Source organism: Rhineura floridana, chromosome 9 (genome assembly GCF_030035675.1).
Source record: "Rhineura floridana isolate rRhiFlo1 chromosome 9, rRhiFlo1.hap2, whole genome shotgun sequence".
NCBI lineage: Eukaryota > Metazoa > Chordata > Lepidosauria > Squamata > Rhineuridae > Rhineura > Rhineura floridana.
Window position 1 is genome coordinate 80834267 of NC_084488.1, and position 14295 is coordinate 80848561.

At 44.2% G+C, this 14295-nt stretch overlaps 1 non-coding gene across 1 annotated transcript; it reads right to left on the reverse strand.

The window, feature by feature from the left end:
• Positions 1-1761: 1761 nt before the first annotated feature.
• LOC133364723 (5S ribosomal RNA) lies at positions 1762-1880 on the reverse strand. Its single transcript, XR_009758017.1, has one exon. It is a non-coding gene; the product is annotated as a 5S ribosomal RNA (ribosomal RNA).
• Between the last annotated feature and the right edge of the window lie 12415 nt (positions 1881-14295).

Here is a 14295-nt window from a genome sequence, read left to right on the forward strand (position 1 = left end):
GTGATTATGCAACACATACACACCAAAAAGAACCACAGTTGTCTGAAATATGCTTACGTCTTTTTCTTCTTATTGCAGCTCCAAATGCATGCTGACCGTTCTTCTATTAGTAAAGGTGCTTCAAAAACAAACACAAACCCTTGAAGCAATATATTCACTTGAAAATTGCACCATTGCTAAAAAGACTTATTTGGGGGATGGGGGTATCAAAGAAGATATACTCATAATACTGACTATAGCTCACAACCTTTTTAAAAAGAACCTTGAAGATCACTTGTGTCCCACATTAGGCTACACATTAAAAATCCCCGAGGTTGTATTTTCCTTATTGGTGTTTGCACATGCATGTACATGAAATGTATGACATTTGCTATCACTGGAAGCTTTTCATCTGTGGATTGAAAAGAGAAATAAAAGTGTTGACAGGTAATTATTTGCTTTACAGGGTAGTATATGGTAATGAGTACTGTGCTGCATTCTTTTTTCTTTCTTATACATTTAAAATGGTCTCGTTTGTTTTCTGAATTAAAACAATATTTGAACATTTATCTGTTGAGCTTTGCAAAAGCATACATTTGAGGCTTGTTATCTTGGTGTTCTTGATAGGTGATTAGTCATTCATTTCCTTCTTAATAAATTATTCATTAATAAATTTATTCATTAGACATTCACTTCATTTAGCTATCTTGCGGTTTTCTTCTTTTGTTAAAAAAGTTTGCAATTGCTTGATAAGTTAAGATGAGATACATAGCAGCTGAGATCTAGTGTAGCATAGTAGCTAAGAGCCAAATAGAGTGGCCATGTGTCCTCCTTTCAGGGCTGGTGCTATCATTAGGCCAACTAGGCAGCCGCCTAGGGTGCAGACCTCAGAGGGGCACAGTACCGACCTTTGAGGGGCACAGTTTTATACAGATTAGTTTTTTTAACCCTTGGAAAAAATGCAACTAAAATAAATTCAAGTTTTGTGTTTTTCATTTTTTCTACAAGACATCTGTTTTTGAAAATTGAAGTTAGCAATTTTTTTGAGGGGGTGCAAGTAGTTAGCCTTGCCTAGGGCGCAAAGTAGCCTGGCACCGGCACTGCCTCCTTTACAGAGAAAAGTTCTCTGTTTGAAGGTGTCCACGATTTGAAGGGCTGTCCAGTCAGGGTCCTGTCGAACCATATGAAAGAATGCAGGAGGGGCTTCGAAGTTGCCCATCAACAATTAGGTGTACATTGATAGTAGAATGAATAGACACACTGGCCATCTGGTCACAGTCTATCACACTAGTGCCACATTCTTACCATACCTTTATTCCACTATTATTCCATTTTAAACAGTCACGGCTTCCCTGAAAGAATCTGGGGAAGGGTAGTTTGTGAAAGATGCTGAGAGCTGTTAGGAGACTCCTATACTCCTCACAGAGCTACAATTGACAGAGAAGTTTACCAGTCAATCTCTCTTCCCAGAGAACTTTGGTCCGAGTCTGACACTCTAACCACTCTAAATAGCCTAATGTACAATGTCTCATTAGGGCAAGTTTTTACCAACTAAAGCTGGTTTGCCAGCTGCAACCCTATCTAGACAAAAGTAATTGGCCATAATAACACAAACAGAAGATACATCCAAACTAGACTATTGCAATGCTCTCTACATATTGTTGTTGTTATATGCCTTCAAGTCGATTATGACTTATGGCAACCCTATGCATCTTTTGAATATATTCATAGGGTTTTCATGGTAAGAGGTATTCAGAGGTGGTTTACCATTGCCTTCCTCTAAGCCTACGGCACCCGGTATTCCCAGGTGGTCTCCCATCCAAGTACTAACCAGGCCTGACCCTGCTTAGCTTCCGAGATCAGATGAGATTGGGCATGTTCAGGGTAGTATGGCCGTAAGCTCTACATATAGCTGATTTTAAATATAATCTATAATTTTTAGCTGGTGTAAAATTCAACCACTAGAACACACTTGGGGGCTAGGCAATTACATTGGTTACAAATTTATTTCTGGGTGTTAGTACTAACATTTATAAGGCCCTGCATGGTTGGCATCCTGGCTATTTGCAGTCTTGCTGTCTTTCAAACCCCTGTATGAGCCTGCCTACAGAGAAGGAGATGTGCCCTCAGAAATCTGTACGTCCATGCATGTAAGTGCAGGGCGCTGTTGTGAAGGGTGCTGAGAGTTGTTAGGAGACTCCTCCTCATAGAGCGACAGTTTCCAGAGTGGTTTAACAATCAGTTCCTCTTCCTAGAGAAGTCTGATCATTGTAGCTCTGGGAGTGGAATAGGGGTCACAAATTACACTTCCCAGGATTCTCTGGGGGAAGCCATGACTGGAATAATAGGGAAATAAATGGATGGCGTGAATGTGGTCTCAGTCTCAGCCCATCCATCTACAACTGGGGTGGGGAACCTCAGACCTTATGCTTGCTCATATAGCAAGATGCACATAAGCTCTTTCACACTAATGCTGTACATGTAAATACCAAGGGTGGGGCCAGCATCTTTTCCTTCCATGCATTCAGTATACCAAATGTGGCCTCTCTAGGCTTTTCTATCAGGCTCTTGGAACTCTCCCCCACACCCTCTCCTCAGGTCACACCCTTCATTGGCCCTGCCATGTGTGTTTTTGCCTGGCTGCAATGTGTCCTTGAACTCTGGTAACGCTTCTTGCTTCCTTGGATGGATGGAGGGTAGGGAGGGGTGTATGAGTATGTGTAGAAACTAGTCTAATGTACAAGGGTAAAATTTATATTTGTTGCTCTCCCACTTTTGCCTCGGGTCCCACCTACCACTAACATATGGCCCTCAGAAGAAAATGTGGCCCTTGGGCTGAAAAAAGGTTCCCCACTCCAATCCAAAATATGAAGATAATTCTGACCTACCTTACATGGCTGTTGTAAGGAGTGGTGGCTAGTGCCCACTGGGACTGGTGGGGTGGAGGGTGGAGCCAGAGCCAATGATGGCAGAGCCAAGTAATTCTAGTTTTGTCCCCATCCTCCTCTCTGCTGAGTTCTACGGAGACAACACTGAGACTAAGGAGGAGGAAGCTGATAGGCAGTGCTACTCCCCTGGATTGGTGGTAAGTAAGAAGGCAGGCAGGTGGGAAGTGGCTAAGAGCAGTGTGAGGTTGATGGGCCACTGCCCCACTTGCCCTAATGGAGACGCTTCCACTGGTTGTAAGAATTACAGGAAAATAATGAGCATGAAATGCTTGGACATTTGAAAGTAGTATGTAAAGGCCACAAATTATAAGATAGCATTTGGTAAATGGTTATTTGTAATGACTAAGGATGCTTATGGAATCTGCCTCTGCTATATAACAACCCAATATTTAATGTTCTACTGTACTGGATTTTTAAAGCTCTGGAACAATGAAACTGACATTTTGAGTTCTGCGCTAGTAAGCATTGTCTCCATTTTGGTTAATGACTGTGCCAAGGTATTGATAATCCTGGACAAGTTCAATGTCCTCATTGTCAACTTTAACGTTACATAAATCTTCTGCTGTCGTTACTTTAGTCTTCTTGACGTTCAGCTGTAGTCCTGCTTTTGTGCTTTCCTCTTTAACTTTCAACAGCATTCGTTTCGGATCATTACTGGTTTCTGCTAGGAGTATGGTATCGTCTCCATATCTTAAATTATTGATATTTCTCCCTCCAATTTTCACACCTTCATATTAGTCCAATCCTGCTTACAGTAGCCTGTTGTCCAGAGTATAGGTTGCACATCAGGTCAATCAGATGCTGTGGCACCCCATTTCTTTTAAAACATTCCATAATTTTTTGTGACCTACACAGCACAAGGTAATTTTCTTCTTCCTCGGTCCATTCCATTATCCAATGTATGTTTGCGATATGATTTCTGGTACCTCTTTCTTTTCTAAATCCAGCTTGGACAGCTGGCATTTCTCGCTCCATATATGGTAAGAGCCTTTGTTGTAGAATCTTGAGTATTACTTTACTTGCATGGGATATTCAGGCAATAGTTCAATAATTACTGCATTCCTTGGGGTCCCCTTTCTTTGGAATTGCGATATATATTGAATGCTTGCAGTCTGTGGGCCCTTGTTTTCTTTTCCATATTTCTTGACAAATTTTTGTCAAAATTTGGACAGATTCAGTCTCAGTAACTTGTAGCAACTCTACTGATATGCCATCTGTTTCTGGTGATTTGTTTCTTCCAATTATTTTAAGAGCAGCTTTCATCTCACATTCTAAAATTTCTGGTTCTTCATCATATGGTTCCTCCATGAATGAATCTGTCATCCTTACATCTCTTTTATGTACTTCTTCAGTGTATTGCTTCCATCTTCCTTTTATTTCATCTTGGTCAGTCAGTGTGTTCCCCTGTTGATTATTCAACATCCCTACTCTTGGTTTAAATTTCCCTTTAATTTCTCTAATCTTTTGGAATAGGGCTCTTGTTCTTCCCTTTTTGTTGTCCTCTTCTATTTCTATACAATAACTATAGTAATAGTTCCTTTTGTCCCTACATACTAGTCACTGTATTACTGTATTTAGGGTTCTGACCGTGTTTCTATCTCCTTTTCCTTTTCCTTTCCTTCTCTCTTTAACCATTTTAAGAGTTTCTTCGGTCATCCACTGAGGTCTTTCTCTCTTTTTAACTAGAGGTATTGTCTTTTTGCATTCTTCCCTGATGTCTCTAACTTCAATCCATAGTTCTTCTGGTTCTCTATCAACTAAGTTTAAAGCCTCAAATCTGTTCCTTATTTGATCTTTATAGTCTTCTGGGATGTTATTTAAATTGTATTTTGGTATTTTGTCACTGGAGTAGAACCCAAAATGTTAGATTCCATTGCTGTTCCAGAAGAACATATTGGAATTTTGCAACCTTGGTGAGTGGGAAGTCCCTTGTCCTCTTCTGTTCCTTTGCAATTAATAAACAACAACCAAAGGAACTCCACCAAAAGTAAATTAAAACAAGCTCATAATTTTATTTTATGATGGCATCATTTCACAATACAATTTTATTTATTTATTTATTTATTAAATTTATATACCGCCCGACTAGCAATAGCTCTCTGGGCGGTGAACATAGAAATACAAAGCATAAAAAATACAATAAATAACACAATGTGATACAAAATAACACAATCTAAATCAATGCAGTGACATTTTAAATTTAAATCAATTTAGATTAAAATGCTTCGGAGAATAAAAAGGTTTTAACCTGGCGCCGAAAGGAAAGCAGCATCGGCGCCAGGCGCACTTCCTCAGGGAGACTGTTCCATAGTTCGGGGGCCACCACTGAGAAGGCCCTAGATCTTGTCATCACCCTCCGGGCATCCCTATGAGTTGGAACCCAGAGGACGGCCTTCGTAGGAGAACGTAGTGTACGGGCGGGTTCATATCGGAAGAGGCGTTCCGCAAGGTAACGTGGTCCCGCATCGTATAAGGCTTTATAGGTTAATACCAACACTTTGAATCTAGCCTGGAAACATATTGGCAGCCAGTGCAAGCGGGCCAGAACAGGTGTTATATGCTCAGACCGCTTTGTTCTTGTTAGCAGTCTGGCTGCCGCGTTTTGCACTAGCTGTAGCTTCCAAACTGTCTTCAGAGGTAGCCCTACGTAAAGCGCATTGCAGTAATCCAAACGCGAGGTTACCAGAGCATGTACCACTGATGTAAGGTCCTCTTTACTCAAATAGGGACGTAGCTAGGCTACCAACCGAAGTTGGTAGAACGCATTCCTTGCCACCGAGGCTACTTGAGCCTCAAGTGAAAGGGAAGAGTCCAGAACGACTCCCAGACTACGAACCCGTTCCTTTAGGGGGAGTGTAACCCCGTCCAGGACAGGGCATATATCCACCATCCAATCAGAGAACCCGTCCACCAACAGTATCTCAGTCTTATCTGGATTGAGCTTCAGTTTGTTAACTCTCACCCAGTCCATTATCGAGGCCAGGCAATGGTTCAGCAGATCGACAGCCTCACCTGGAGGAGATGAAAAGGAAAGTAGAGCTGCGTGTCATCAGCATACTGATGACAACGCACTCCAAAGCTCCTGATGACCTCACCCAACGGCTTCATGTAGATATTAAAAAGCAAGGGGGACAAAACTGACCCCTGCGGGACCCCATATTGGAGAACCCACGGTGTCGAGCAATGTTCCCCAAGCACTACCTTCTGAAGACGGCCCGCCAAGTAGGAGCGGAACCACTGCCAAGCAGTACCTCCAACTCCCAACTCCCCGAGCCTCTCCAGAAGGATACCATGTTCGATGGTATCAAAAGCCGCTGAGAGATCAAGGAGAATCAACAGAGTTACACTCCCTTTGTCTCTCTCCCGACATAGGTCATCGTACAGGACGACCAAGGCTCTCTCGGTGCCAAAACTGGGCCTAAAACCCGATTGAAATGGATCTAGATAATCGGTTTCATCCAATAGCGCCTGGAGCTGGCTAGCAACCACCCGTTCCAAGACCTTGCCCAGGAATGGAACATTCGCGACTGGCCTGTAGCTGTTAAAATTGTCTGGGTCCAAGGAAGGCTTTTTCAGAAGTGGTCTCACCACTGCCTCTTTAAGACAGCTAGGGACCACTCCCTCTCGTAAAGAGGCATTTATCACTCCCTTGGCCCAGATACCTGTTCCATCCCTGCTAGTTTTTATTAGCCAAGAGGGGCAAGGATCTAGTACCGAAGTGGTTGCACGTACCTGTCCAAGCACCTTGTCCACGTCCTCGAGCTGAACCAACTGGAACTCATCCAACAAAACATGACAAGACTGTGTTCCGGACACCTCACTAGGATCAGCTGCTATAACTGAGAGTCTAGGTCCCGGCGGATGCATGAGATCTTATTCTGGAAGTGATCGGCAAACTGATTGCAGCGGGTCTCCGATGATTCCACCATGTCCGGAGGGTTTGCATGAAGAAGCCCCCGGACAACTCAAAAATGCTCCGCTGGGCGGCAGAGAGATGATTTTATAGTGGCAGCAAAATGATGTTTTTTGGCTGCCTTCACCGCTCCTACATACAGCTTTGTCGAAGCACTAACCAGCACATAATTGCATCCGTCGGGAGTTCGCCTCCATTTCCGCTCAAGCCACCTCCTATCTTGCTTCATCGCTCTCAGCTCCGGAGTATACCATGGAGCTGTATGAGCTCTACACAGGAGAGGGCGTGCAGGAGCGATTGTGTCAACAGCCCGGGTCATCTCCGTATTCCACAGAGCGGCTAGGGCTTCAACAGGAGCGCCAGTCCTATCAGCCGGAAAATCCCCCAGAGCCCTTTGAAAACCTTCGGAATCCATTAGTCTCTGGGGGTGGACCAATTTAATGGGTCCCCCACCCTTGCAGAGGGAAGAGGTTACTGAAAGTCTAAACTTCAGCAAGCAGTGATCTGTCCATGACAAAGGGAGTGTTGTAAGACTCCCCACATCCAGATCACTATCCCCATGTCCAGTAGCAAAAACAAGGTCTAGAGTGTGCCCCGATGCATGCGTTGGACCACTAACATATTGAGACAGCCCCATGGCTGTCATGGAAGCCATGAAGTCCTGAGCCGCGCCAGACAAAGTAGTCTTGGCATGAATGTTGAAATCCCCCAGTACTAATAGTCTGGGGGATCTCAGCAATACCTCCGAGACCACCTCCATCAGCTCAGTTAGGGAAGCCATTGGGCAGCAAGGTGGGCGGTACACCAAAAGGATTCCCAGCCTTTCCCTCTGGCCCAACACAAGGTGCAAACACTCCAGGCCAGTAGTTGCATGAACATGGTGCTTGGTGAGTGAGATGGAACTCTTATAGACGACAGCAATCCCACCTCCCCGACCCTCAGATCTCCCATGATGCTGAACCAAGTACCCTGGTGGGCAGAGCTGAGGGAGACCAACTCCTCCCTGCTCGCCCACCCAGGTCTCGGTTATACATGCCAGATCGGCTGCCTCGTCCACAATCAGATTGTGGACAAGGGAGATTTTATTATATACCGATCTGGCATTTAAGAGCAGCAACTGGAGATCTGAGAGTTGGCTGAGAGGACTATTAACGACCTTGCGGGTGTGGAAGGACTGGAACAAGGCACAGCCGCAACATGTCTGGACTGTGTTCCCCTTACCTGGCATGTGCTTCTCACAATGCCATACCTTCCTTTGCCCGTCACTACGGCAATTGGGGCCCCCTCAAGTCTCCCCGCCTGGTAAATAAAGCTCTCTCTGAAGCACATAATAAAAACTTATATATACAACAATTATATGAATGACCAAGCATACATACAAGCATATAAACATACACACTCACTCACCCATACATTCAAATAGCCAGCCACCCATTCATCTCAAATCAGCACACCAACGTGATCCCGCACACTGTGCGCGTAGAGGCCCAGCTGCATATTTTACACAACAGCCATAATAATTGTTGTTCTTGTTATTATTATTATTATTTTGTTTCAGGGCACCTGCAGAAAAGCCATTCTGACATACCAAAATCCAGAAGTCCTGCCAGAACTAAGGAGTTCCAGGAATCTTTGAACACTTACTGCATGGTACTAAGGGAGTCTGCCCATCCCCTTGTAATCACCCAAAGTGTACTTTGTTCATGCAATGGACAGCTGGAAATTGTACCTCGACTCAATTTGCACTGGAATATCAGTCATACCTATCCTGTCCATTTCTTTTGTAGCCCATAAACTCAAAAGGATTTAGCCTTAAGTCTTTTTATGGAACAGGAACCTTCCCACATTTTCTTAAAACAGACAAGACTAAGCACCTCCTTTAAAAAACCCCAAAGAATAAAAAGCAGTCTTAAATCTAAGACAATAACACTTTATTAAAAACAAGCAGTAAATCCTGTTCCCAGTGGAATAGTACACAGCTTTGGCTTGAAGCTTTGTATTTACCTCAAATCCTTTTTGAGTGATTAATCTTAAACTTAATGGCACAAAATGCTCTCTTTTCTTTTCTTTTCTTTTCTTAGACCTGGATATACTTTCTTCAACCTAGTACTGTGCATCTGGTTTACTAAACACTTCTAAATATCCATGGTAAATACCACCAATAAAGGATTGTAATATTCGCGTGTTAAGTTTCCCCAAGTATTTACTCTGTTAATGAGAATAGCTGTTCAGATTTCTCTCTAGAGAGCCAACAACGCCATGAGGCTGCAGTGCTGTTTGAGTATGTGAAGTGCAGTGCTTTCAGAAACATTGCTATAATTCAGTTCCTAAACAATATTTCTCTTTGAAAAGCTCAGGAGAGTGTGATTAAAATAATAAAAAAGAAACTGGCTATGATTTGTTCAGAGAGAGAATTGGCTTAATTAGGAGTTGTCAGGAATTCAATTGCAACACACTTGTATCCCCTTGGAAAAAGAAGCTGAAATGTGTCTGACAAGGAATGTAAATTGTTTTGGAAATGATATGGCTATCCTTAAAAGATTATTCAGGAATTAGGACAGGATCATGCCAAGGCCACTGTTTTACTTACACCTGCCCTGCCCCCCACCCCCAAGTTTGCTGTGAGTAGGTACCAACATTGTCATTTCCCATAATGCCACTACAGTAGCATTACTCTGGGGCATTATGGGAAATTAAATGGCAGCTCCAAGATACCCAATGTTGATGACAGCACTGCTGCCTTCCATTGTGCCACCAAGTAAGCCTACCAGGGCCCATGAAAGTGGAGGGAATCAAAACTCTAGATATGTCATTATAATTAATTGTATTTATTTATCGAAACTTTCTTAATTGTTTTATATTGAACAAGAATGTCAAAGCGATGTTCAAAACAGAAATCAATACAACATGATATATTAAATTCCTAAAATAATGTTAATTATTAAAATAACATAATACTGTTCCAAAATTTAACAATAACAAGGCTAAGATTATTCAGGGGATGGGCTATATCTCAGTGGCACAGCACTTGTTTTGCATGGAAAAGGTTCAGTCCCTGAAACCCTGGAGAATCGCTGCCACACCACTATATAGGAGGCAAGACAATCTGTCACGCACCCTGCTCCCCAGTTGTAAAGGGCTTTTTATAGACCAATACTAAAATATTAAGCCTGGCTTGGTAGAATATTTAGGATGCAATTCAAGGTGCTAGTTTTGACCTTTAAAGCCCTAAACGGTTTGGGATCTAGGTATCCGTCTGCCTGCCTTCCCCTGATTAGTCATGCCCATCGCACGAGAGCCAGGGAAGAGGGCCTATTGTGAGTGTCTACTATATCGGAAGCCCAACTGGCAAATACAACAGAGCCTTCTCCATCGTGGCCTCTAGACTATGGAAAAGCCTCCCCTGTGAGGTAAGATCAGCCTCCCCCTCTCTTCCCATTTTTAGATGGCTGCTGAAGACCCATCTTTTTATTCAGGCATTTTGTTAAATTTCTACCCTTTTTGCCATTGTACTGATGTTAAAGTATGGTTTTATGTATGTTTTGTATTTTTAAATCTATGTAATCCACCTGGGACTCACAGAACACATGAAGGGGACTGTGTTTGTGTGCTTGGTTTGAATGAATGTTGGTGTGCATGTGATTGTGTTAGATGTGAGTGAGTTTGTGTGTCTGTACATACGTTTTTAATATGTGCTTGGGAAAGAGGTTTTTTCATCAACCGGAGGGGCTTGAGGGGGGCCCAATTACTGTAGTGACGGGTAGAGGGAGGTATGGCGATGTGAGAAGGACGTGCCAGGTAAGGGGAACGCAGCCCAGACATGTAGTGGCTGTGCCTTGTTCCGGTCCTTCTCACACCCGCAGGGTTGGTGGTTGTCCTCTCAGCCAACTCTCAGATCTCCAGTTGTTGCTCTTAAATGCCAGATCGGTACATAATAAAACCTCCCTCGTCCACGATTTGATTGTGGATGAGGAAGCCGATCTGGCATGTATAACTGAGACCTGGGTGGGTGAACAGGGAGGAGTTAGTCTCTCTCAGCTCTGCCCACCGGGGTACTCGGTTCAGCATCATGGGAGATCTGAGGGTCAGGGAGGTGGGGTTGCTGTCGTCTATAAGAGTTCCATCTCACTCACCAAGCACCATGTCCATGCAACTACCGGTCTGGAGTGTTTGCACCTTGTGTTGGGCCAGAGGGAAAGGCTGGGAATCCTTTTGGTGTACCGCCCACCTTGCTGCCCAGTGGCTTCCCTAACTGAGCTGATGGAGGTGGTCTCGGAGGTATTGCTGAGATCCCCCAGACTATTAGTACTGGGGGATGTCAACATCCATGCCGAGGCGACTTTGTCCGGGGCAGCTCAGGACTTCATGGCTTCCATGACAACCATGGGGCTGTCTCAATATGTTAGTGGTCCAACGCATGCATCGGGGCACACTCTAGACCTTATTTTTGCTACTGGACATGGGGATAGTGATCTGGATGTGGGGAGTTTTTCATCTCTCCCTTTGTCAAGGACAGATCACTGCTTGCTGAAGTTTAGACTTTCAGTAGCCTCTTCCCTCTGCAAGGGTGGGGGAACCTATTAAATTGGTCCGCCCCCGGAGACTAATGAATCCTGAAGGTTTTCAATGGGCTCTAGGGGTTTTTCCGGCTGATAGGACTGGCGCTCCTGTTGAAGCCCTGATTGATCTGTGGAATGCGGAGATGACCCGGGCTGTTGACACAATCGCTCCTGTGCACCCTCTCCTGTGTAGAGCTCATACAGCTCCTTGGTACACTCCAGAGCTGAGAGCGATGAAACAAGATAGGAGGCGGCTTCAGCGGAAATGGAGGCGAACTCCCAACGGATGCAATTATGCGCTGGTTAGTGCTTCTACCAAGTTGTATGTAGGAGCAGTGAGGGCGGCAAAAAAACAACATTTTGCTACCACCATTAAGTCATCTATTTGCTGCCCAGCGGAGCTTTTCAGAGTGGTCCGAGGGCTACTCCATCTAGACCTTCAGGACACGGTAGAATCATCGGTGGCCCGCTGTAATGAGTTTGCTGAGCACTTCCAGCATAAGATCTTATGCATCCGCCGGGACTTAGACTCCCAATTTATAGCAGCTGATCCTTATGAGGTGTCCGGTATTGTCATGTTTTATTGGATGAGTTTCAGTTGGTTCAGCTCGAGGACGTGGACAAGGTGCTTGGACAGGTACGTGCAACCACTTCGGTACTGGATCCGTGCCCCTCTTGGCTAATAAAAACCAGCAGGGATGGAACAGTTGACTGGGCCAAGGAAGTGATAAACGCCTCTTTACGAGAGGGAATGGTCCCTGGCCGTCTGAAAGAGGCGGTGGTGAGACCACTTCTGAAAAAACCTTCCTTGGACCCAGAAAATTTCAACAGCTACAGACCAGTAGCAAATGTTCTATTCCTAGGCAAGGTCTTGGAACGGGTGGTTGCTAGCCAGCTCCAGGCGCTATTGGATGAAACTGATTATCTAGATCCATTTCAATCGGGTTTTAGGCCTGGTTTTGGCACTGAGACAGCCTTGGTCGCCCTGTATGATGACCTATGTCGGGAGAGGGACAAAGGGAGTGTAACTCTGTTGATTCTCCTTGATCTCTCAGCGGCTTTTGATACCATCGACCATGGTATCCTTCTGGGGAGGCTCGCAGAGTTGGGAGTCGGAGGTACTGCTTGGCAGTGGTTCCGCTCCTACTTGGCTGGCCGTCTCCAGAAGGTAGTGCTTGGGGAACATTGCTCGACACCGTGGGCTCTCCAATGTGGAGTTCCGCAGGGGTCAGTTTTGTCCCCCTTGCTTTTTAATATCTACATGAAGCCGTTGGGTGAGGTCATCAGGAGCTTTGGAGTGCGTTGTCATCAGTATGCTGATGACACGCAGCTCTACTTTCCTTTTCATCTCCTCCAGGTGAGGCTGTCGATCTGCTGAACCGTTGCCTGGCCGCGATAATGGACTGGGTGAGAGTTAACAAACTGAAGCTCAATCCAGATAAGACTGAGATACTGTTGGTGGACGGGTTCTCTGATCGGATGGTGGACTGGATGAGAGCTAACAAACTGAGGTTCAATCCTGACAAGACTGAGATTTATTTTATTTTATTTATTTATTTATTATTCAATTTATATACCGCCCTTAGCGATGCTGTTTGTGCATGGTTTCTCTGATCGGATGGTGGATTCATACCCTATCCTGGATGGGGTTACACTCCCCCTAAAGGAACGGGTTCATAGCTTGGGAGTCGTTCTGGACACTTCCCTTTCACTTGAGGCTCAAGTAGCCTCGGTGGCACGGAATGCGTTCTACCAACTTCGGTTGGTAGCCCAGTTACGTCCCTATCTGAGTAAGGAGAACCTTACATCAGTAGTACATGCTCTGGTAACCTCACATTTGGATTACTGCAATGCGCTCTATGTAGGGCTGCCTTTGAAGACAGTTCGGAAGCTACAGCTAGTGCAAAATGCGGCTGCCAGATTGCTAACAAGGACCAAGCAGTCCGAGCACATAACACCTGTTCTGGCTCGCTTGCACTGGCTACCAATATGCTTCCGGGCCAGATTCAAAGTGTTGGTATTAACCTATAAAGCCTTATACGGCACGGGACCACGATACCTGTTGGAACGCCTCTCCCGATACGAACCGGCCCGTACGCTACGTTCTGCTACGAAGGCCCTCCTCCGGGTTCCGACTCATAAAGAGGCCCGGAGGGTTGTGACAAGATCTAGGGCCTTCTCAGTGGTGGCCCCCGAACTGTGGAACAGTCTTTCTGAGGAGGTGCGCCTGGCGCCAACACTGATATTCTTTCGGCGCCAGGTTAAAACCTTCCTCTTTTCCAAAGCATTTTAATTTAAATTAACCTGATTTTTATATTTGTTGTATTGATTTTAGATTGTTCTTATTTTATATGTTCTTATTGTATTATATTGTGTATTTTATTGTATTGTTTGTGTTCACCGCCCAGAGAGCTATTGCTAGTCGGGCGGTATATAAGTCTAATAAATAATAATAATAATAATAATAATAATAATTCCAGGTGAGGGGCAGACAAACAACAACAAATTTTGTTTATTTGTTTGTTTGTTTATTATATTGGCAGCCAGTGTAATTTTCTCATAATCTTTAAAATATTTATTCTCTCTTGCATTATTCTGTAATCCTAATGATTATTTGTTTATCTTAAAAAAATTATACTCCACTTGTTCCCTTCACAAAAGAGCTGCTCAAAGCTGCTTACAAATATAAAAGCAAGCATAAAAGCTACAGTGATCCAACCCTCAAAACACAATTGTTCCAACTAAAAGCAGCAGCAACATCTGCCCCCCAGAAGAGGGAAACAAACAAACAAACCCCAAAACAAAGGAACAACACTTATTTTTTAAAAGAATTTTATTTTAAAAATTAAACAGAGATACTATTATTACTATCTTTCATCAGAGAGAAATCTGATTC